At 45.4% G+C, this 20,853-nt stretch overlaps 37 non-coding genes across 37 annotated transcripts; 19 read left to right on the forward strand and 18 right to left on the reverse strand.

The window, feature by feature from the left end:
* The first annotated feature begins 17 nt into the window (after positions 1 to 17).
* Positions 18 to 91, forward strand: trnam-cau (transfer RNA methionine (anticodon CAU)). Its single transcript has one exon. It is a non-coding gene; the product is annotated as a tRNA-Met (tRNA).
* A 780-nt stretch (positions 92 to 871) lies between these two features.
* Positions 872 to 954, reverse strand: trnal-cag (transfer RNA leucine (anticodon CAG)). Its single transcript has one exon. It is a non-coding gene; the product is annotated as a tRNA-Leu (tRNA).
* Positions 955 to 1,049: 95 nt separating this feature from the next.
* Positions 1,050 to 1,123, forward strand: trnam-cau (transfer RNA methionine (anticodon CAU)). The gene has a single exon. It is a non-coding gene; the product is annotated as a tRNA-Met (tRNA).
* A 782-nt stretch (positions 1,124 to 1,905) lies between these two features.
* On the reverse strand, positions 1,906 to 1,988 carry trnal-cag (transfer RNA leucine (anticodon CAG)). Its single transcript has one exon. It is a non-coding gene; the product is annotated as a tRNA-Leu (tRNA).
* A 95-nt stretch (positions 1,989 to 2,083) lies between these two features.
* On the forward strand, positions 2,084 to 2,157 carry trnam-cau (transfer RNA methionine (anticodon CAU)). Its single transcript has one exon. It is a non-coding gene; the product is annotated as a tRNA-Met (tRNA).
* Positions 2,158 to 2,939: 782 nt separating this feature from the next.
* On the reverse strand, positions 2,940 to 3,022 carry trnal-cag (transfer RNA leucine (anticodon CAG)). The gene has a single exon. It is a non-coding gene; the product is annotated as a tRNA-Leu (tRNA).
* A 95-nt stretch (positions 3,023 to 3,117) lies between these two features.
* Positions 3,118 to 3,191, forward strand: trnam-cau (transfer RNA methionine (anticodon CAU)). The gene has a single exon. It is a non-coding gene; the product is annotated as a tRNA-Met (tRNA).
* Positions 3,192 to 3,973: 782 nt separating this feature from the next.
* On the reverse strand, positions 3,974 to 4,056 carry trnal-cag (transfer RNA leucine (anticodon CAG)). The gene has a single exon. It is a non-coding gene; the product is annotated as a tRNA-Leu (tRNA).
* Positions 4,057 to 4,151: 95 nt separating this feature from the next.
* trnam-cau (transfer RNA methionine (anticodon CAU)) lies at positions 4,152 to 4,225 on the forward strand. The gene has a single exon. It is a non-coding gene; the product is annotated as a tRNA-Met (tRNA).
* A 782-nt stretch (positions 4,226 to 5,007) lies between these two features.
* trnal-cag (transfer RNA leucine (anticodon CAG)) lies at positions 5,008 to 5,090 on the reverse strand. Its single transcript has one exon. It is a non-coding gene; the product is annotated as a tRNA-Leu (tRNA).
* Positions 5,091 to 5,185: 95 nt separating this feature from the next.
* Positions 5,186 to 5,259, forward strand: trnam-cau (transfer RNA methionine (anticodon CAU)). The gene has a single exon. It is a non-coding gene; the product is annotated as a tRNA-Met (tRNA).
* Positions 5,260 to 6,042: 783 nt separating this feature from the next.
* Positions 6,043 to 6,125, reverse strand: trnal-cag (transfer RNA leucine (anticodon CAG)). Its single transcript has one exon. It is a non-coding gene; the product is annotated as a tRNA-Leu (tRNA).
* A 95-nt stretch (positions 6,126 to 6,220) lies between these two features.
* trnam-cau (transfer RNA methionine (anticodon CAU)) lies at positions 6,221 to 6,294 on the forward strand. The gene has a single exon. It is a non-coding gene; the product is annotated as a tRNA-Met (tRNA).
* Positions 6,295 to 7,076: 782 nt separating this feature from the next.
* Positions 7,077 to 7,159, reverse strand: trnal-cag (transfer RNA leucine (anticodon CAG)). Its single transcript has one exon. It is a non-coding gene; the product is annotated as a tRNA-Leu (tRNA).
* Positions 7,160 to 7,254: 95 nt separating this feature from the next.
* On the forward strand, positions 7,255 to 7,328 carry trnam-cau (transfer RNA methionine (anticodon CAU)). Its single transcript has one exon. It is a non-coding gene; the product is annotated as a tRNA-Met (tRNA).
* Positions 7,329 to 8,110: 782 nt separating this feature from the next.
* trnal-cag (transfer RNA leucine (anticodon CAG)) lies at positions 8,111 to 8,193 on the reverse strand. Its single transcript has one exon. It is a non-coding gene; the product is annotated as a tRNA-Leu (tRNA).
* Positions 8,194 to 8,288: 95 nt separating this feature from the next.
* trnam-cau (transfer RNA methionine (anticodon CAU)) lies at positions 8,289 to 8,362 on the forward strand. The gene has a single exon. It is a non-coding gene; the product is annotated as a tRNA-Met (tRNA).
* A 960-nt stretch (positions 8,363 to 9,322) lies between these two features.
* trnam-cau (transfer RNA methionine (anticodon CAU)) lies at positions 9,323 to 9,396 on the forward strand. The gene has a single exon. It is a non-coding gene; the product is annotated as a tRNA-Met (tRNA).
* Positions 9,397 to 10,175: 779 nt separating this feature from the next.
* Positions 10,176 to 10,258, reverse strand: trnal-cag (transfer RNA leucine (anticodon CAG)). Its single transcript has one exon. It is a non-coding gene; the product is annotated as a tRNA-Leu (tRNA).
* An 838-nt stretch (positions 10,259 to 11,096) lies between these two features.
* On the reverse strand, positions 11,097 to 11,179 carry trnal-cag (transfer RNA leucine (anticodon CAG)). Its single transcript has one exon. It is a non-coding gene; the product is annotated as a tRNA-Leu (tRNA).
* Positions 11,180 to 11,274: 95 nt separating this feature from the next.
* trnam-cau (transfer RNA methionine (anticodon CAU)) lies at positions 11,275 to 11,348 on the forward strand. Its single transcript has one exon. It is a non-coding gene; the product is annotated as a tRNA-Met (tRNA).
* Positions 11,349 to 12,308: 960 nt separating this feature from the next.
* trnam-cau (transfer RNA methionine (anticodon CAU)) lies at positions 12,309 to 12,382 on the forward strand. The gene has a single exon. It is a non-coding gene; the product is annotated as a tRNA-Met (tRNA).
* Positions 12,383 to 13,164: 782 nt separating this feature from the next.
* trnal-cag (transfer RNA leucine (anticodon CAG)) lies at positions 13,165 to 13,247 on the reverse strand. The gene has a single exon. It is a non-coding gene; the product is annotated as a tRNA-Leu (tRNA).
* An 838-nt stretch (positions 13,248 to 14,085) lies between these two features.
* trnal-cag (transfer RNA leucine (anticodon CAG)) lies at positions 14,086 to 14,168 on the reverse strand. The gene has a single exon. It is a non-coding gene; the product is annotated as a tRNA-Leu (tRNA).
* A 95-nt stretch (positions 14,169 to 14,263) lies between these two features.
* Positions 14,264 to 14,337, forward strand: trnam-cau (transfer RNA methionine (anticodon CAU)). Its single transcript has one exon. It is a non-coding gene; the product is annotated as a tRNA-Met (tRNA).
* A 780-nt stretch (positions 14,338 to 15,117) lies between these two features.
* Positions 15,118 to 15,200, reverse strand: trnal-cag (transfer RNA leucine (anticodon CAG)). The gene has a single exon. It is a non-coding gene; the product is annotated as a tRNA-Leu (tRNA).
* Positions 15,201 to 15,295: 95 nt separating this feature from the next.
* Positions 15,296 to 15,369, forward strand: trnam-cau (transfer RNA methionine (anticodon CAU)). Its single transcript has one exon. It is a non-coding gene; the product is annotated as a tRNA-Met (tRNA).
* A 782-nt stretch (positions 15,370 to 16,151) lies between these two features.
* On the reverse strand, positions 16,152 to 16,234 carry trnal-cag (transfer RNA leucine (anticodon CAG)). The gene has a single exon. It is a non-coding gene; the product is annotated as a tRNA-Leu (tRNA).
* Positions 16,235 to 16,329: 95 nt separating this feature from the next.
* trnam-cau (transfer RNA methionine (anticodon CAU)) lies at positions 16,330 to 16,403 on the forward strand. Its single transcript has one exon. It is a non-coding gene; the product is annotated as a tRNA-Met (tRNA).
* A 782-nt stretch (positions 16,404 to 17,185) lies between these two features.
* trnal-cag (transfer RNA leucine (anticodon CAG)) lies at positions 17,186 to 17,268 on the reverse strand. Its single transcript has one exon. It is a non-coding gene; the product is annotated as a tRNA-Leu (tRNA).
* Positions 17,269 to 17,363: 95 nt separating this feature from the next.
* Positions 17,364 to 17,437, forward strand: trnam-cau (transfer RNA methionine (anticodon CAU)). The gene has a single exon. It is a non-coding gene; the product is annotated as a tRNA-Met (tRNA).
* Positions 17,438 to 18,217: 780 nt separating this feature from the next.
* trnal-cag (transfer RNA leucine (anticodon CAG)) lies at positions 18,218 to 18,300 on the reverse strand. Its single transcript has one exon. It is a non-coding gene; the product is annotated as a tRNA-Leu (tRNA).
* Positions 18,301 to 18,395: 95 nt separating this feature from the next.
* Positions 18,396 to 18,469, forward strand: trnam-cau (transfer RNA methionine (anticodon CAU)). Its single transcript has one exon. It is a non-coding gene; the product is annotated as a tRNA-Met (tRNA).
* A 780-nt stretch (positions 18,470 to 19,249) lies between these two features.
* Positions 19,250 to 19,332, reverse strand: trnal-cag (transfer RNA leucine (anticodon CAG)). Its single transcript has one exon. It is a non-coding gene; the product is annotated as a tRNA-Leu (tRNA).
* A 95-nt stretch (positions 19,333 to 19,427) lies between these two features.
* Positions 19,428 to 19,501, forward strand: trnam-cau (transfer RNA methionine (anticodon CAU)). Its single transcript has one exon. It is a non-coding gene; the product is annotated as a tRNA-Met (tRNA).
* Positions 19,502 to 20,283: 782 nt separating this feature from the next.
* trnal-cag (transfer RNA leucine (anticodon CAG)) lies at positions 20,284 to 20,366 on the reverse strand. Its single transcript has one exon. It is a non-coding gene; the product is annotated as a tRNA-Leu (tRNA).
* Positions 20,367 to 20,461: 95 nt separating this feature from the next.
* Positions 20,462 to 20,535, forward strand: trnam-cau (transfer RNA methionine (anticodon CAU)). Its single transcript has one exon. It is a non-coding gene; the product is annotated as a tRNA-Met (tRNA).
* Positions 20,536 to 20,853: the final 318 nt, after the last annotated feature.

Genomic DNA, 20,853 nt, shown 5'->3' on the forward strand with positions numbered 1-20,853 from the left:
CACTGGCCACAGCACATGCCTCGTTGGCGCAGTTAGGCAGTGCGTCAGTCTCATAATCTGAAGGTCGTGAGTTCGAGCCTCACACGGGGCAGAGTGGTGCTTTTTGGCACACAAGAGCGTTTAGGCAAAAGAGCGGGTTTCTTCATACCCTTTTGTGTGATTGTCCATTCCTTCATGAGCAATGCGATTGAAATCCAGTCATTTTGTAGGGCAGATGTTGAATAAATGCAGAAATAGTATTCCTCTCATATTCACCTAAACTGGGGCAGTGTCACTACAATGTTTTGTTCAGTCTGAACATAATTCTTTCATTCTCATGACGTTTCTTGTCAGTAGTTATGTAATGTTTCGCTTGACATGCCATGAATCTCATTCCATGACATTCCATCCCACAGCCCATAAACCCATGACATGTCATTCCAATAGATTTCCAGGAATTCCTTGCCATGAAATTCTACTGCACCCCCAAAATTTCAGTCCATGACATCACAGTCAAACTCCAAGAATCCCATTGCATCCCTCCAAAGAAACCCCAAACAAAACATGAATACCCTTTCATAAACAAGTTCTCATTCCGGTAAACATCACAACATGGTATTCCATTGAATGCTATTCTATAAAACATGTCCAATTTCATGAAATGTCAGGACGACATTCCCTGGAAACTGCATGGAAATTCCAAAGAATCCCATACATGGCACAAAAGTGTTACTTTAAAGTTCATACGATGCCGGTGGTCAGAGGTACCGTAGTGTTCCATTGGCTCTGACATGAACTGAAATGCAGTGCTTCGTCAATATTAGTGTGTTACTGGGTCAACTTGCCAGAGGGTTAAAGACTCTACCTGGAGCCCGCAACCAAAGGTTAGGTCTGTCAGAAGTGGGATTCGAACCCACGCCTCCAGGGGAGACTGCGACCTGAACGCAGCACCTTAGACCGCTCGGCCATCCTGACATGACAGCTCACGGTGAGCAGCGTGTTTGGAGCTGCACCGAATGGCAGATGATCCAGAAGCTAGTGCTCCACCACTCACACTGGCCACAGCACATGCCTCGTTGGCGCAGTTAGGCAGCGCGTCAGTCTCATAATCTGAAGGTCGTGAGTTCGAGCCTCACACGGGGCAGAGTGGTGCTTTTTGGCACACAAGAGCGTTTAGGCAAAAGAGCGGGTTTCTTCATACCCTTTTGTGTGATTGTCCATTCCTTCATGAGCAATGCGATTGAAATCCAGTCATTTTGTAGGGCAGATGTTGAATAAATGCAGAAATAGTATTCCTCTCATATTCACCTAAACTGGGGCAGTGTCACTACAATGTTTTGTTCAGTCTGAACATAATTCTTTCATTCTCATGACGTTTCTTGTCAGTAGTGATGTAATGTTTCGCTTGACATGCCATGAATCTCATTCCATGACATTCCATCCCACAGCCCATAAACCCATGACATGTCATTCCAAGAGATTACCAGGAATTCCTTGCCATGAAATTCTACTGCACCCCCAAAATTTCAGTCCATGACATCACAGTCAAACTCCAAGAATCCCATTGCATCCCTCCAAAGGAACCCCAAACAAAACATGAATACCCTTTCATAAACAAGTTCTCATTCCGGTAAACATCACAACATGTTATTCCATTGAATGCTATTTTATAAAACATGTCCAATTTCATGAAATGTCAGGACATGACATTCCCTGGAAACTGCATGAAAATTCCACAGAATCCCATACATGGCACAAAAGTGTTACTTTAAAGTTCATACGATGCCGGTGGTCAGAGGTACCGTAGTGTTCCATTGGCTCTGACATGAACTGAAATGCAGTGCTTCGTCAATATTAGTGTGTTACTGGGTCAACTTGCCAAATGGTTAAAGACTCTACCTGGAGCCCCCAACCAAAGGTTAGGTCTGTCAGAAGTGGGATTCGAACCCACGCCTCCAGGGGAGACTGCGACCTGAACGCAGCGCCTTAGACCGCTCGGCCATCCTGACATGACAGCTCACGGTGAGCAGCGTGTTTGGAGCTGCACCGAATGGCAGATGATCCAGAAGCTAGTGCTCCACCACTCACACTGGCCACAGCACATGCCTCGTTGGCGCAGTTAGGCAGCGCGTCAGTCTCATAATCTGAAGGTCGTGAGTTCGAGCCTCACACGGGGCAGAGTGGTGCTTTTTGGCACACAAGAGCGTTTAGGCAAAAGAGCGGGTTTCTTCATACCCTTTTGTGTGATTGTCCATTCCTTCATGAGCAATGCGATTGAAATCCAGTCATTTTGTAGGGCAGATGTTGAATAAATGCAGAAATAGTATTCCTCTCATATTCACCTAAACTGGGGCAGTGTCACTACAATGTTTTGTTCAGTCTGAACATAATTCTTTCATTCTCATGACGTTTCTTGACAGTAGTGATGTAATGTTTCGCTTGACATGCCATGAATCTCATTCCATGACATTCCATCCCACAGCCCATAAACCCATGACATGTCATTCCAAGAGATTTCCAGGAATTCCTTGCCATGAAATTCTACTGCACCCCCAAAATTTCAGTCCATGACATCACAGTCAAACTCCAAGAATCCCATTGCATCCCTCCAAAGAAACCCCAAACAAAACATGAATACCCTTTCATAAACAAGTTCTCATTCCGGTAAACATCACAACATGTTATTCCATTGAATGCTATTCTATAAAACATGTCCAGTTTCATGAAATGTCAGGACATGACATTCCCTGGAAACTGCATGAAAATTCCACAGAATCCCATACATGGCACAAAAGTGTTACTTTAAAGTTCATGCGATGCCGGTGGTCAGAGGTACCGTAGTGTTCCATTGGCTCTGACATGAACTGAATTGCAGTGCTTCGTCAATATTAGCGTGTTACTGGGTCAACTTGCCAGAGGGTTAAAGAGTCTACCTGGAGCCTGCAACCAAAGGTTAGGTCTGTCAGAAGTGGGATTCGAACCCACGCCTCCAGGGGAGACTGCAACCTGAACGCAGCGCCTTAGACCGCTCGGCCATCCTGACATGACAGCGCATGGTGAGCAGTGTGTTTGGAGCTGCACCGAATGGCAGATGATCCAGAAGCTAGTGCTCCACCACTCACACTGGCCACAGCACATGCCTCGTTGGCGCAGTTAGGCAGCGCGTCAGTCTCATAATCTGAAGGTCGTGAGTTCGAGCCTCACACGGGGCAGGGTTGTGCTTTATAGCACACAAGAGCGTTTAGGCAAAAGAGCGGGTTTCTTCATACCCTTTTGTGTGATTGTCCATTCCTTCATGAGCAATGCGATTGAAATCCAGTCATTTTGTAGGGCAGATGTTGAATAAATGCAGAAATAGTATTCCTCTCATATTCACCTAAACTGGGGCAGTGTCACTACAATGTTTTGTTCAGTCTGAACATAATTCTTTCATTCTCATGACGTTTCTTGTCAGTAGTGATGTAATGTTTCGCTTGACATGCCATGAATCTCATTCCATGACATTCCATCCCACAGCCCATAAACCCATGACATGTCATTCCAAGAGATTTCCAGGAATTCCTTGCCATGAAATTCTACTGCACCCCCAAAATTTCAGTCCATGACATCACAGTCAAACTCCAAGAATCCCATTGCATCCCTCCAAAGAAACCCCAAACAAAACATGAATACACTTTCATAAACAAGTTCTCATTCCGGTAAACATCACAACATGTTATTCCATTGAATGCTATTCTATAAAACATGTCCAATTTCATGAAATGTCAGGACATGACATTCCCTGGAAACTGCATGAAAATTCCACAGAATCCCATACATGGCACAAAAGTGTTACTTTAAAGTTCATGCGATGCCGGTGGTCAGAGGTACCGTAGTGTTCCATTGGCTCTGACATGAACTGAATTGCAGTGCTTCGTCAATATTAGCGTGTTACTGGGTCAACTTGCCAGAGGGTTAAAGAGTCTACCTGGAGCCCGCATCCAAAGGTTAGGTTTGTCAGAAGTGGGATTCGAACCCACGCCTCCAGGGGAGACTGCGACCTGAACGCAGCGCCTTAGACCGCTCGGCCATCCTGACATGACAGCGCACGGTGAGCAGCGTGTTTGGAGCTGCACCGAATGGCAGATGATCCAGAAGCTAGTGCTCCACCACTCACACTGGCCACAGCGCATGCCTCGTTGGCGCAGTTAGGCAGCGCGTCAGTCTCATAATCTGAAGGTCGTGAGTTCGAGCCTCACACGGGGCAGAGTTGTGCTTTTTAGCACACAAGAGCGTTTAGGCAAAAGAGCGGGTTTCTTCATACCCTTTTGTGTGATTGTCCATTCCTTCATGAGCAATGCGATTGAATTCCAGTCATTTTGTAGGGCAGATGTTGAATAAATGCAGTAATAGTATTCCTCTCATATTCACCTAAAATGGGGCAGTGTCACTACAATGTTTTGTTCAGGTTGAACATAATTCTTTCATTCTCATGATGTTTCTTGTCAGTAGTGATGTAATGTTTCGCTTGACATTTCATGATTCTCATTCCATGACATTCCATCCCACAGCCCATAAACCCATGACATGTCATTCCAAGAGATTTCCAGGAATTCCTTGCAATGAAATTCTACTGCACCCCCAAAATTTCAGTCCACGACATCACAGTCAAACTCCAAGAATCCCATTGCATCCCTCCAAAGAAACCCCAAACAAAACATGAATACCCTTTCATAAACAAGTTCTCATTCCGGTAAACATCGCAACATGGTATTCCATTGAATGCTATTCTATAAAACATGTCCAATTTCATAAAATGTCAGGACATGACATTCCCTGGAAACTGCATGGAAATTCCACAGAATCCCATACATGGCACAAAAGTGTTACTTTAAAGTTCATACGATGCCGGTGGTCAGAGGTACCGTAGTGTTCCATTGGCTCTGACATGAACTGAAATGCAGTGCTTCGTCAATATTAGTGTGTTACTGGGTCAACTTGCCAGAGGGTTAAAGACTCTACCTGGAGCCCGCAACCAAAGGTTAGGTCTGTCAGAAGTGGGATTCGAACCCACGCCTCCAGGGGAGACTGCGACCTGAACGCAGCGCCTTAGACCGCTCGGACATCCTGACATGACAGCTCACGGTGAGCAGCGTGTTTGGAGCTGCACCGAATGGCAGATGATCCAGAAGCTAGTGCTCCACCACTCACACTGGCCACAGCACATGCCTCGTTGGCGCAGTTAGGCAGCGCGTCAGTCTCATAATCTGAAGGTCGTGAGTTCGAGCCTCACACGGGGCAGAGTGGTGCTTTTTGGCACACAAGAGCGTTTAGGCAAAAGAGCGGGTTTCTTCATACCCTTTTTTTGTGATTGTCCATTCCTTCATGAGCAATGCGATTGAAATCCAGTCATTTTGTAGGGCAGATGTTGAATAAATGCAGTAATAGTATTCCTCTCATATTCACCTAAAATGGGGCAGTGTCACTACAATGTTTTGTTCAGTCTGAACATAATTCTTTCATTCTCATGACGTTTCTTGTCAGTAGTGATGTAATGTTTCGCTTGACATGCCATGAATCTCATTCCATGACATTCCATCCCACAGCCCATAAACCCATGACATGTCATTCCAAGAGATTTCCAGGAATTCCTTGCCATGAAATTCTACTGCACCCCCAAAATTTCAGTCCATGACATCACAGTCAAACTCCAAGAATCCCATTGCATCCCTCCAAAGAAACCCCAAACAAAACATGAATACCCTTTCATAAACAAGTTCTCATTCCGGTAAACATCACAACATGTTATTCCATTGAATGCTATTCTATAAAACATGTCCAGTTTCATGAAATGTCAGGACATGACATTCCCTGGAAACTGCATGAAAATTCCACAGAATCCCATACATGGCACAAAAGTGTTACTTTAAAGTTCATGCGATGCCGGTGGTCAGAGGTACCGTAGTGTTCCATTGGCTCTGACATGAACTGAATTGCAGTGCTTCGTCAATATTAGCGTGTTACTGGGTCAACTTGCCAGAGGGTTAAAGAGTCTACCTGGAGCCTGCAACCAAAGGTTAGGTCTGTCAGAAGTGGGATTCGAACCCACGCCTCCAGGGGAGACTGCAACCTGAACGCAGCGCCTTAGACCGCTCGGCCATCCTGACATGACAGCGCATGGTGAGCAGTGTGTTTGGAGCTGCACCGAATGGCAGATGATCCAGAAGCTAGTGCTCCACCACTCACACTGGCCACAGCACATGCCTCGTTGGCGCAGTTAGGCAGCGCGTCAGTCTCATAATCTGAAGGTCGTGAGTTCGAGCCTCACACGGGGCAGGGTTGTGCTTTATAGCACACAAGAGCGTTTAGGCAAAAGAGCGGGTTTCTTCATACCCTTTTGTGTGATTGTCCATTCCTTCATGAGCAATGCGATTGAAATCCAGTCATTTTGTAGGGCAGATGTTGAATAAATGCAGAAATAGTATTCCTCTCATATTCACCTAAACTGGGGCAGTGTCACTACAATGTTTTGTTCAGTCTGAACATAATTCTTTCATTCTCATGACGTTTCTTGTCAGTAGTGATGTAATGTTTCGCTTGACATGCCATGAATCTCATTCCATGACATTCCATCCCACAGCCCATAAACCCATGACATGTCATTCCAAGAGATTTCCAGGAATTCCTTGCCATGAAATTCTACTGCACCCCCAAAATTTCAGTCCATGACATCACAGTCAAACTCCAAGAATCCCATTGCATCCCTCCAAAGAAACCCCAAACAAAACATGAATACACTTTCATAAACAAGTTCTCATTCCGGTAAACATCACAACATGTTATTCCATTGAATGCTATTCTATAAAACATGTCCAATTTCATGAAATGTCAGGACATGACATTCCCTGGAAACTGCATGAAAATTCCACAGAATCCCATACATGGCACAAAAGTGTTACTTTAAAGTTCATGCGATGCCGGTGGTCAGAGGTACCGTAGTGTTCCATTGGCTCTGACATGAACTGAATTGCAGTGCTTCGTCAATATTAGCGTGTTACTGGGTCAACTTGCCAGAGGGTTAAAGAGTCTACTTGGAGCCCGCATCCAAAGGTTAGGTTTGTCAGAAGTGGGATTCGAACCCACGCCTCCAGGGGAGACTGCGACCTGAACGCAGCGCCTTAGACCGCTCGGCCATCCTGACATGACAGCGCACGGTGAGCAGCGTGTTTGGAGCTGCACCGAATGGCAGATGATCCAGAAGCTAGTGCTCCACCACTCACACTGGCCACAGCGCATGCCTCGTTGGCGCAGTTAGGCAGCGCGTCAGTCTCATAATCTGAAGGTCGTGAGTTCGAGCCTCACACGGGGCAGAGTTGTGCTTTTTAGCACACAAGAGCGTTTAGGCAAAAGAGCGGGTTTCTTCATACCCTTTTGTGTGATTGTCCATTCCTTCATGAGCAATGCGATTGAATTCCAGTCATTTTGTAGGGCAGATGTTGAATAAATGCAGTAATAGTATTCCTCTCATATTCACCTAAAATGGGGCAGTGTCACTACAATGTTTTGTTCAGGTTGAACATAATTCTTTCATTCTCATGATGTTTCTTGTCAGTAGTGATGTAATGTTTCGCTTGACATTTCATGATTCTCATTCCATGACATTCCATCCCACAGCCCATAAACCCATGACATGTCATTCCAAGAGATTTCCAGGAATTCCTTGCAATGAAATTCTACTGCACCCCCAAAATTTCAGTCCACGACATCACAGTCAAACTCCAAGAATCCCATTGCATCCCTCCAAAGAAACCCCAAACAAAACATGAATACCCTTTCATAAACAAGTTCTCATTCCGGTAAACATCGCAACATGGTATTCCATTGAATGCTATTCTATAAAACATGTCCAATTTCATAAAATGTCAGGACATGACATTCCCTGGAAACTGCATGGAAATTCCACAGAATCCCATACATGGCACAAAAGTGTTACTTTAAAGTTCATACGATGCCGGTGGTCAGAGGTACCGTAGTGTTCCATTGGCTCTGACATGAACTGAAATGCAGTGCTTCGTCAATATTAGTGTGTTACTGGGTCAACTTGCCAGAGGGTTAAAGACTCTACCTGGAGCCCGCAACCAAAGGTTAGGTCTGTCAGAAGTGGGATTTGAACCCACGCCTCCAGGGGAGACTGCGACCTGAACGCAGCGCCTTAGACCGCTCGGCCATCCTGACATGACAGCTCACGGTGAGCAGCGTGTTTGGAGCTGCACCGAATGGCAGATGATCCAGAAGCTAGTGCTCCACCACTCACACTGGCCACAGCACATGCCTCGTTGGCGCAGTTAGGCAGCGCGTCAGTCTCATAATCTGAAGGTCGTGAGTTCGAGCCTCACACGGGGCAGAGTGGTGCTTTTTGGCACACAAGAGCGTTTAGGCAAAAGAGCGGGTTTCTTCATACCCTTTTGTGTGATTGTCCATTCCTTCATGAGCAATGCGATTGAAATCCAGTCATTTTGTAGGGCAGATGTTGAATAAATGCAGAAATAGTATTCCTCTCATATTAACCTAAACTGGGGCAGTGTCACTACAATGTTTTGTTCAGTCTGAACATAATTCTTTCATTCTCATGACGTTTCTTGTCAGTAGTGATGTAATGTTTCGCTTGACATTTCATGATTCTCATTCCATGACATTCCATCCCACAGCCCATAAACCCATGACATGTCATTCCAAGAGATTTCCAGGAATTCCTTGCAATGAAATTCTACTGCACCCCCAAAATTTCAGTCCACGACATCACAGTCAAACTCCAAGAATCCCATTGCATCCCTCCAAAGAAACCCCAAACAAAACATGAATACCCTTTCATAAACAAGTTCTCATTCCGGTAAACATTGCAACATGGTATTCCATTGAATGCTATTCTATAAAACATGTCCAATTTCATGAAATGTCAGGACATGACATTCCCTGGAAACTGCATGGAAATTCCACAGAATCCCATACATGGCACAAAAGTGTTACTTTAAAGTTCATACGATGCCGGTGGTCAGAGGTACCGTAGTGTTCCATTGGCTCTGACATGAACTGAAATGCAGTGCTTCGTCAATATTAGTGTGTTACTGGGTCAACTTGCCAGAGGGTTAAAGACTCTACCTGGAGCCCGCAACCAAAGGTTAGGTCTGTCAGAAGTGGGATTCGAACCCACGCCTCCAGGGGAGACTGCGACCTGAACGCAGCGCCTTAGACCGAACGGCCATCCTGACATGACAGCTCACGGTGAGCAGCGTGTTTGGAGCTGCACCGAATGGCAGATGATCCAGAAGCTAGTGCTCCACCACTCACACTGGCCACAGCACATGCCTCGTTGGCGCAGTTAGGCAGCGCGTCAGTCTCATAATCTGAAGGTCGTGAGTTCGAGCCTCACACGGGGCAGAGTGGTGCTTTTTGGCACACAAGAGCGTTTAGGCAAAAGAGCGGGTTTCTTCATACCCTTTGTGTGATTGTCCATTCCTTCATGAGCAATGCGATTGAAATCCAGTCATTTTGTAGGGCAGATGTTGAATAAATGCAGAAATAGTATTCCTCTCATATTCACCTAAACTGGGGCAGTGTCACTACAATGTTTTGTTCAGTCTGAACATAATTCTTTCATTCTCATGACGTTTCTTGTCAGTAGTGATGTAATGTTTCGCTTGACATGCCATGAATCTCATTCCATGACATTCCATCCCACAGCCCATGAACCCATGACATGTCATTCCAAGAGATTTCCAGGAATTCCTTGCCATGAAATTCTACTGCACCCCCAAAATTTCAGTCCATGACATCACAGTCAAACTCCAAGAATCCCATTGCATCCCTCCAAAGAAACCCCAAACAAAACATGAATACCCTTTCATAAACAAGTTCTCATTCCGGTAAACATCACAACATGGTATTCCATTGAATGCTATTCTATAAAACATGTCCAATTTCATGAAATGTCAGGACGACATTCCCTGGAAACTGCATGGAAATTCCAAAGAATCCCATACATGGCACAAAAGTGTTACTTTAAAGTTCATACGATGCCGGTGGTCAGAGGTACCGTAGTGTTCCATTGGCTCTGACATGAACTGAAATGCAGTGCTTCGTCAATATTAGTGTGTTACTGGGTCAACTTGCCAGAGGGTTAAAGACTCTACCTGGAGCCCGCAACCAAAGGTTAGGTCTGTCAGAAGTGGGATTCGAACCCACGCCTCCAGGGGAGACTGCGACCTGAACGCAGCGCCTTAGACCGCTCGGCCATCCTGACATGACAGCTCACGGTGAGCAGCGTGTTTGGAGCTGCACCGAATGGCAGATGATCCAGAAGCTAGTGCTCCACCACTCACACTGGCCACAGCACATGCCTCGTTGGCGCAGTTAGGCAGCGCGTCAGTCTCCATTCCTTCATGAGCAATGCGATTGAATTCCAGTCATTTTGTAGGGCAGATGTTGAATAAATGCAGTAATAGTATTCCTCTCATATTCACCTAAAATGGGGCAGTGTCACTACAATGTTTTGTTCAGTCTGAACATAATTCTTTCATTCTCATGACGTTTCTTGTCAGTAGTGATGTAATGTTTCGCTTGACATGCCATGAATCTCATTCCATGACATTCCATCCCACAGCCCATAAACCCATGACATGTCATTCAAAGAGATTTCCAGGAATTCCTTGCCATGAAATTCTACTGCACCCCCAAAATTTCAGTCCATGACATCACAGTCAAACTCCAAGAATCCCATTGCATCCCTCCAAAGAAACCCCAAACAAAACATGAATACCCTTTCATAAACAAGTTCTCATTCCGGTAAACATCACAACATGGTATTCCATTGAATGCTATTCTATAAAACATGTCCAATTTCATGAAATGTCAGGACATGACATTCCCTGGAAACTGCATGGAAATTCCACAGAATCCCATACATGGCACAAAAGTGTTACTTTAAAGTTCATACGATGCCGGTGGTCAGAGTTACCGTAGTGTTCCATTGGCTCTGACATGAACTGAAATGCAGTGCTTCGTCAATATTAGTGTGTTACTGGGTCAACTTGCCAGAGGGTTAAAGACTCTACCTGGAGCCCGCAACCAAAGGTTAGGTCTGTCAGAAGTGGGATTCGAACCCACGCCTCCAGGGGAGACTGCGACCTGAACGCAGCGCCTTAGACCGCTCGGCCATCCTGACATGACAGCTCACGGTGAGCAGCGTGTTTGGAGCTGCACCGAATGGCAGATGATCCAGAAGCTAGTGCTCCACCACTCACACTGGCCACAGCACATGCCTCGTTGGCGCAGTTAGGCAGCGCGTCAGTCTCATAATCTGAAGGTCGTGAGTTCGAGCCTCACACGGGGCAGAGTGGTGCTTTTTGGCACACAAGAGCGTTTAGGCAAAAGAGCGGGTTTCTTCATACCCTTTTGTGTGATTGTCCATTCCTTCATGAGCAATGCGATTGAAATCCAGTCATTTTGTAGGGCAGATGTTGAATAAATGCAGAAATAGTATTCCTCTCATATTCACCTAAACTGGGGCAGTGTCACTACAATGTTTTGTTCAGTCTGAACATAATTCTTTCATTCTCATGACGTTTCTTGTCAGTAGTGATGTAATGTTTCGCTTGACATGCCATGAATCTCATTCCATGACATTCCATCCCACAGCCCATAAACCCATGACATGTCATTCCAAGAGATTACCAGGAATTCCTTGCCATGAAATTCTACTGCACCCCCAAAATTTCAGTCCATGACATCACAGTCAAACTCCAAGAATCCCATTGCATCCCTCCAAAGGAACCCCAAACAAAACATGAATACCCTTTCATAAACAAGTTCTCATTCCGGTAAACATCACAACATGTTATTCCATTGAATGCTATTTTATAAAACATGTCCAATTTCATGAAATGTCAGGACATGACATTCCCTGGAAACTGCATGAAAATTCCACAGAATCCCATACATGGCACAAAAGTGTTACTTTAAAGTTCATGCGATGCCGGTGGTCAGAGGTACCGTAGTGTTCCATTGGCTCTGACATGAACTGAATTGCAGTGCTTCGTCAATATTAGCGTGTTACTGGGTCAACTTGCCAGAGGGTTAAAGAGTCTACCTGGAGCCCGCAACCAAAGGTTAGGTCTGTCAGAAGTGGGATTCGAACCCACGCCTCCAGGGGAGACTGCGACCTGAACGCAGCGCCTTAGACCGCTCGGTCATCCTGACATGACAGTGCACGGTGAACAGCGTGTTTGGAGCTGCACCGAATGGCAGATGATCCAGAAGCTAGTGCTCCACCACTCACACTGGCCACAGCACATGCCTCGTTGGCGCAGTTAGGCAGCGCGTCAGTCTCATAATCTGAAGGTCGTGAGTTCGAGCCTCACACGGGGCAGAGTTGTGCTTTTTAGCACACAAGAGCGTTTAGGCAAAAGAGCGGGTTTCTTCATACCCTTTTGTGTGATTGTCCATTCCTTCATGAGCAATGCGATTGAATTCCAGTCATTTTGTAGGGCAGATGTTGAATAAATGCAGTAATAGTATTCCTCTCATATTCACCTAAAATGGGGCAGTGTCACTACAATGTTTTGTTCAGGTTGAACATAATTCTTTCATTCTCATGATGTTTCTTGTCAGTAGTGATGTAATGTTTCGCTTGACATTTCATGATTCTCATTCCATGACATTCCATCCCACAGCCCATAAACCCATGACATGTCATTCCAAGAGATTTCCAGGAATTCCTTGCCATGAAATTCTACTGCACCCCCAAAATTTCAGTCCATGACATCACAGTCAAACTCCAAGAATCCCATTGCATCCCTCCAAAGAAACCCCAAACAAAACATGAATACCCTTTCATAAACAAGTTCTCATTCCGGTAAACATCACAACATGTTATTCCATTGAATGCTATTCTATAAAACATGTCCAGTTTCATGAAATGTATGGACATGACATTCCCTGGAAACTGCATGAAAATTCCACAGAATCCCATACATGGCACAAAAGTGTTACTTTAAAGTTCATGCGATGCCGGTGGTCAGAGGTACCGTAGTGTTCCATTGGCTCTGACATGAACTGAATTGCAGTGCTTCGTCAATATTAGCGTGTTACTGGGTCAACTTGCCAGAGGGTTAAAGAGTCTACCTGGAGCCTGCAACCAAAGGTTAGGTCTGTCAGAAGTGGGATTCGAACCCACGCCTCCAGGGGAGACTGCAACCTGAACGCAGCGCCTTAGACCGCTCGGCCATCCTGACATGACAGCGCATGGTGAGCAGTGTGTTTGGAGCTGCACCGAATGGCAGATGATCCAGAAGCTAGTGCTCCACCACTCACACTGGCCACAGCACATGCCTCGTTGGCGCAGTTAGGCAGCGCGTCAGTCTCCATTCCTTCATGAGCAATGCGATTGAATTCCAGTCATTTTGTAGGGCAGATGTTGAATAAATGCAGTAATAGTATTCCTCTAATATTCACCTAAAATGGGGCAGTGTCACTACAATGTTTTGTTCAGTCTGAACATAATTCTTTCATTCTCATGACGTTTCTTGTCAGTAGTGATGTAATGTTTCGCTTGACATGCCATGAATCTCATTCCATGACATTCCATCCCACAGCCCATAAACCCATGACATGTCATTCAAAGAGATTTCCAGGAATTCCTTGCCATGAAATTCTACTGCACCCCCAAAATTTCAGTCCATGACATCACAGTCAAACTCCAAGAATCCCATTGCATCCCTCCAAAGAAACCCCAAACAAAACATGAATACCCTTTCATAAACAAGTTCTCATTCCGGTAAACATCACAACATGGTATTCCATTGAATGCTATTCTATAAAACATGTCCAATTTCATGAAATGTCAGGACATGACATTCCCTGGAAACTGCATGGAAATTCCACAGAATCCCATACATGGCACAAAAGTGTTACTTTAAAGTTCATACGATGCCGGTGGTCAGAGTTACCGTAGTGTTCCATTGGCTCTGACATGAACTGAAATGCAGTGCTTCGTCAATATTAGTGTGTTACTGGGTCAACTTGCCAGAGGGTTAAAGACTCTACCTGGAGCCCGCAACCAAAGGTTAGGTCTGTCAGAAGTGGGATTCGAACCCACGCCTCCAGGGGAGACTGCGACCTGAACGCAGCGCCTTAGACCGCTCGGCCATCCTGACATGACAGCTCACGGTGAGCAGCGTGTTTGGAGCTGCACCGAATGGCAGATGATCCAGAAGCTAGTGCTCCACCACTCACACTGGCCACAGCACATGCCTCGTTGGCGCAGTTAGGCAGCGCGTCAGTCTCATAATCTGAAGGTCGTGAGTTCGAGCCTCACACGGGGCAGAGTGGTGCTTTTTGGCACACAAGAGCGTTTAGGCAAAAGAGCGGGTTTCTTCATACCCTTTTGTGTGATTGTCCATTCCTTCATGAGCAATGCGATTGAAATCCAGTCATTTTGTAGGGCAGATGTTGAATAAATGCAGAAATAGTATTCCTCTCATATTCACCTAAACTGGGGCAGTGTCACTACAATGTTTTGTTCAGTCTGAACATAATTCTTTCATTCTCATGACGTTTCTTGTCAGTAGTTATGTAATGTTTCGCTTGACATGCCATGAATCTCATTCCATGACATTCCATCCCACAGCCCATAAACCCATGACATGTCATTCCAATAGATTTCCAGGAATTCCTTGCCATGAAATTCTACTGCACCCCCAAAATTTCAGTCCATGACATCACAGTCAAACTCCAAGAATCCCATTGCATCCCTCCAAAGAAACCCCAAACAAAACATGAATACCCTTTCATAAACAAGTTCTCATTCCGGTAAACATCACAACATGGTATTCCATTGAATGCTATTCTATAAAACATGTCCAATTTTATGAAATGTCAGGACGACATTCCCTGGAAACTGCATGGAAATTCCAAAGAATCCCATACATGGCACAAAAGTGTTACTTTAAAGTTCATACGATGCCGGTGGTCAGAGGTACCGTAGTGTTCCATTGGCTCTGACATGAACTGAAATGCAGTGCTTCGTCAATATTAGTGTGTTACTGGGTCAACTTGCCAGAGGGTTAAAGACTCTACCTGGAGCCCGCAACCAAAGGTTAGGTCTGTCAGAAGTGGGATTCGAACCCACGCCTCCAGGGGAGACTGCGACCTGAACGCAGCACCTTAGACCGCTCGGCCATCCTGACATGACAGCTCACGGTGAGCAGCGTGTTTGGAGCTGCACCGAATGGCAGATGATCCAGAAGCTAGTGCTCCACCACTCACACTGGCCACAGCACATGCCTCGTTGGCGCAGTTAGGCAGCGCGTCAGTCTCATAATCTGAAGGTCGTGAGTTCGAGCCTCACACGGGGCAGAGTGGTGCTTTTTGGCACACAAGAGCGTTTAGGCAAAAGAGCGGGTTTCTTCATACCCTTTTGTGTGATTGTCCATTCCTTCATGAGCAATGCGATTGAAATCCAGTCATTTTGTAGGGCAGATGTTGAATAAATGCAGAAATAGTATTCCTCTCATATTCACCTAAACTGGGGCAGTGTCACTACAATGTTTTGTTCAGTCTGAACATAATTCTTTCATTCTCATGACGTTTCTTGTCAGTAGTGATGTAATGTTTCGCTTGACATGCCATGAATCTCATTCCATGACATTCCATCCCACAGCCCATAAACCCATGACATGTCATTCCAAGAGATTACCAGGAATTCCTTGCCATGAAATTCTACTGCACCCCCAAAATTTCAGTCCATGACATCACAGTCAAACTCCAAGAATCCCATTGCATCCCTCCAAAGGAACCCCAAACAAAACATGAATACCCTTTCATAAACAAGTTCTCATTCCGGTAAACATCACAACATGTTATTCCATTGAATGCTATTTTATAAAACATGTCCAATTTCATGAAATGTCAGGACATGACATTCCCTGGAAACTGCATGAAAATTCCACAGAATCCCATACATGGCACAAAAGTGTTACTTTAAAGTTCATACGATGCCGGTGGTCAGAGGTACCGTAGTGTTCCATTGGCTCTGACATGAACTGAAATGCAGTGCTTCGTCAATATTAGTGTGTTACTGGGTCAACTTGCCAAATGGTTAAAGACTCTACCTGGAGCCCCCAACCAAAGGTTAGGTCTGTCAGAAGTGGGATTCGAACCCACGCCTCCAGGGGAGACTGCGACCTGAACGCAGCGCCTTAGACCGCTCGGCCATCCTGACATGACAGCTCACGGTGAGCAGCGTGTTTGGAGCTGCACCGAATGGCAGATGATCCAGAAGCTAGTGCTCCACCACTCACACTGGCCACAGCACATGCCTCGTTGGCGCAGTTAGGCAGCGCGTCAGTCTCATAATCTGAAGGTCGTGAGTTCGAGCCTCACACGGGGCAGAGTGGTGCTTTTTGGCACACAAGAGCGTTTAGGCAAAAGAGCGGGTTTCTTCATACCCTTTTGTGTGATTGTCCATTCCTTCATGAGCAATGCGATTGAAATCCAGTCATTTTGTAGGGCAGATGTTGAATAAATGCAGAAATAGTATTCCTCTCATATTCACCTAAACTGGGGCAGTGTCACTACAATGTTTTGTTCAGTCTGAACATAATTCTTTCATTCTCATGACGTTTCTTGACAGTAGTGATGTAATGTTTCGCTTGACATGCCATGAATCTCATTCCATGACATTCCATCCCACAGCCCATAAACCCATGACATGTCATTCCAAGAGATTTCCAGGAATTCCTTGCCATGAAATTCTACTGCACCCCCAAAATTTCAGTCCATGACATCACAGTCAAACTCCAAGAATCCCATTGCATCCCTCCAAAGAAACCCCAAACAAAACATGAATACCCTTTCATAAACAAGTTCTCATTCCGGTAAACATCACAACATGTTATTCCATTGAATGCTATTCTATAAAACATGTCCAGTTTCATGAAATGTCAGGACATGACATTCCCTGGAAACTGCATGAAAATTCCACAGAATCCCATACATGGCACAAAAGTGTTACTTTAAAGTTCATGCGATGCCGGTGGTCAGAGGTACCGTAGTGTTCCATTGGCTCTGACATGAACTGAATTGCAGTGCTTCGTCAATATTAGCGTGTTACTGGGTCAACTTGCCAGAGGGTTAAAGAGTCTACCTGGAGCCTGCAACCAAAGGTTAGGTCTGTCAGAAGTGGGATTCGAACCCACGCCTCCAGGGGAGACTGCAACCTGAACGCAGCGCCTTAGACCGCTCGGCCATCCTGACATGACAGCGCATGGTGAGCAGTGTGTTTGGAGCTGCACCGAATGGCAGATGATCCAGAAGCTAGTGCTCCACCACTCACACTGGCCACAGCACATGCCTCGTTGGCGCAGTTAGGCAGCGCGTCAGTCTCATAATCTGAAGGTCGTGAGTTCGAGCCTCACACGGGGCAGGGTTGTGCTTTATAGCACACAAGAGCGTTTAGGCAAAAGAGCGGGTTTCTTCATACCCTTTTGTGTGATTGTCCATTCCTTCATGAGCAATGCGATTGAAATCCAGTCATTTTGTAGGGCAGATGTTGAATAAATGCAGAAATAGTATTCCTCTCATATTCACCTAAACTGGGGCAGTGTCACTACAATGTTTTGTTCAGTCTGAACATAATTCTTTCATTCTCATGACGTTTCTTGTCAGTAGTGATGTAATGTTTCGCTTGACATGCCATGAATCTCATTCCATGACATTCCATCCCACAGCCCATAAACCCATGACATGTCATTCCAAGAGATTTCCAGGAATTCCTTGCCATGAAATTCTACTGCACCCCCAAAATTTCAGTCCATGACATCACAGTCAAACTCCAAGAATCCCATTGCATCCCTCCAAAGAAACCCCAAACAAAACATGAATACCCTTTCATAAACAAGTTCTCATTCCGGTAAACATCACAACATGGTATTCCATTGAATGCTATTCTATAAAACATGTCCAATTTCATGAAATGTCAGGACGACATTCCCTGGAAACTGCATGGAAATTCCAAAGAATCCCATACATGGCACAAAAGTGTTACTTTAAAGTTCATACGATGCCGGTGGTCAGAGGTACCGTAGTGTTCCATTGGCTCTGACATGAACTGAAATGCAGTGCTTCGTCAATATTAGTGTGTTACTGGGTCAACTTGCCAGAGGGTTAAAGACTCTACCTGGAGCCCGCAACCAAAGGTTAGGTCTGTCAGAAGTGGGATTCGAACCCACGCCTCCAGGGGAGACTGCGACCTGAACGCAGCGCCTTAGACCGCTCGGCCATCCTGACATGACAGCTCACGGTGAGCAGCGTGTTTGGAGCTGCACCGAATGGCAGATGATCCAGAAGCTAGTGCTCCACCACTCACACTGGCCACAGCACATGCCTCGTTGGCGCAGTTAGGCAGCGCGTCAGTCTCATGATCTGAAGGTCGTGAGTTCGAGCCTCACACGGGGCAGAGTGGTGCTTTTTGGCACACAAGAGCGTTTAGGCAAAAGAGCGGGTTTCTTCATACCCTTTTGTGTGATTGTCCATTCCTTCATGAGCAATGCGATTGAAATCCAGTCATTTTGTAGGGCAGATGTTGAATAAATGCAGAAATAGTATTCCTCTCATATTCACCTAAACTGGGGCAGTGTCACTACAATGTTTTGTTCAGTCTGAACATAATTCTTTCATTCTCATGACGTTTCTTGTCAGTAGTTATGTAATGTTTCGCTTGACATGCCATGAATCTCATTCCATGACATTCCATCCCACAGCCCATAAACCCATGACATGTCATTCCAATAGATTTCCAGGAATTCCTTGCCATGAAATTCTACTGCACCCCCAAAATTTCAGTCCATGACATCACAGTCAAACTCCAAGAATCCCATTGCATCCCTCCAAAGAAACCCCAAACAAAACATGAATACCCTTTCATAAACAAGTTCTCATTCCGGTAAACATCACAACATGGTATTCCATTGAATGCTATTCTATAAAACATGTCCAATTTCATGAAATGTCAGGACGACATTCCCTGGAAACTGCATGGAAATTCCAAAGAATCCCATACATGGCACAAAAGTGTTACTTTAAAGTTCATACGATGCCGGTGGTCAGAGGTACCGTAGTGTTCCATTGGCTCTGACATGAACTGAAATGCAGTGCTTCGTCAATATTAGTGTGTTACTGGGTCAACTTGCCAGAGGGTTAAAGACTCTACCTGGAGCCCGCAACCAAAGGTTAGGTCTGTCAGAAGTGGGATTCGAACCCACACCTCCAGGGGAGACTGCGACCTGAACGCAGCACCTTAGACCGCTCGGCCATCCTGACATGACAGCTCACGGTGAGCAGCGTGTTTGGAGCTGCACCGAATGGCAGATGATCCAGAAGCTAGTGCTCCACCACTCACACTGGCCACAGCACATGCCTCGTTGGCGCAGTTAGGCAGCGCGTCAGTCTCATAATCTGAAGGTCGTGAGTTCGAGCCTCACACGGGGCAGAGTGGTGCTTTTTGGCACACAAGAGCGTTTAGGCAAAAGAGCGGGTTTCTTCATACCCTTTTGTGTGATTGTCCATTCCTTCATGAGCAATGCGATTGAAATCCAGTCATTTTGTAGGGCAGATGTTGAATAAATGCAGAAATAGTATTCCTCTCATATTCACCTAAACTGGGGCAGTGTCACTACAATGTTTTGTTCAGTCTGAACATAATTCTTTCATTCTCATGACGTTTCTTGTCAGTAGTGATGTAATGTTTCGCTTGACATGCCATGAATCTCATTCCATGACATTCCATCCCACAGCCCATAAACCCATGACATGTCATTCCAAGAGATTACCAGGAATTCCTTGCCATGAAATTCTACTGCACCCCCAAAATTTCAGTCCATGACATCACAGTCAAACTCCAAGAATCCCATTGCATCCCTCCAAAGGAACCCCAAACAAAACATGAATACCCTTTCATAAACAAGTTCTCATTCCGGTAAACATCACAACATGTTATTCCATTGAATGCTATTTTATAAAACATGTCCAATTTCATGAAATGTCAGGACATGACATTCCCTGGAAACTGCATGAAAATTCCACAGAATCCCATACATGGCACAAAAGTGTTACTTTAAAGTTCATGCGATGCCGGTGGTCAGAGGTACCGTAGTGTTCCATTGGCTCTGACATGAACTGAATTGCAGTGCTTCGTCAATATTAGCGTGTTACTGGGTCAACTTGCCAGAGGGTTAAAGAGTCTACCTGGAGCCCGCAACCAAAGGTTAGGTCTGTCAGAAGTGGGATTCGAACCCACGCCTCCAGGGGAGACTGCGACCTGAACGCAGCGCCTTAGACCGCTCGGCCATCCTGACATGACAGTGCACGGTGAACAGCGTGTTTGGAGCTGCACCGAATGGCAGATGATCCAGAAGCTAGTGCTCCACCACTCACACTGGCCACAGCACATGCCTCGTTGGCGCAGTTAGGCAGCGCGTCAGTCTCATAATCTGAAGGTCGTGAGTTCGAGCCTCACACGGGGCAGAGTTGTGCTTTTTAGCACACAAGAGCGTTTAGGCAAAAGAGCGGGTTTCTTCATACCCTTTTGTGTGATTGTCCATTCCTTCATGAGCAATGCGATTGAATTCCAGTCATTTTGTAGGGCAGATGTTGAATAAATGCAGTAATAGTATTCCTCTCATATTCACCTAAAATGGGGCAGTGTCACTACAATGTTTTGTTCAGGTTGAACATAATTCTTTCATTCTCATGATGTTTCTTGTCAGTAGTGATGTAATGTTTCGCTTGACATTTCATGATTCTCATTCCATGACATTCCATCCCACAGCCCATAAACCCATG

Source organism: Pseudorasbora parva, chromosome 20, assembly GCF_024679245.1.
Source record: "Pseudorasbora parva isolate DD20220531a chromosome 20, ASM2467924v1, whole genome shotgun sequence".
In the NCBI taxonomy this organism is placed as follows: domain Eukaryota; kingdom Metazoa; phylum Chordata; class Actinopteri; order Cypriniformes; family Gobionidae; genus Pseudorasbora; species Pseudorasbora parva.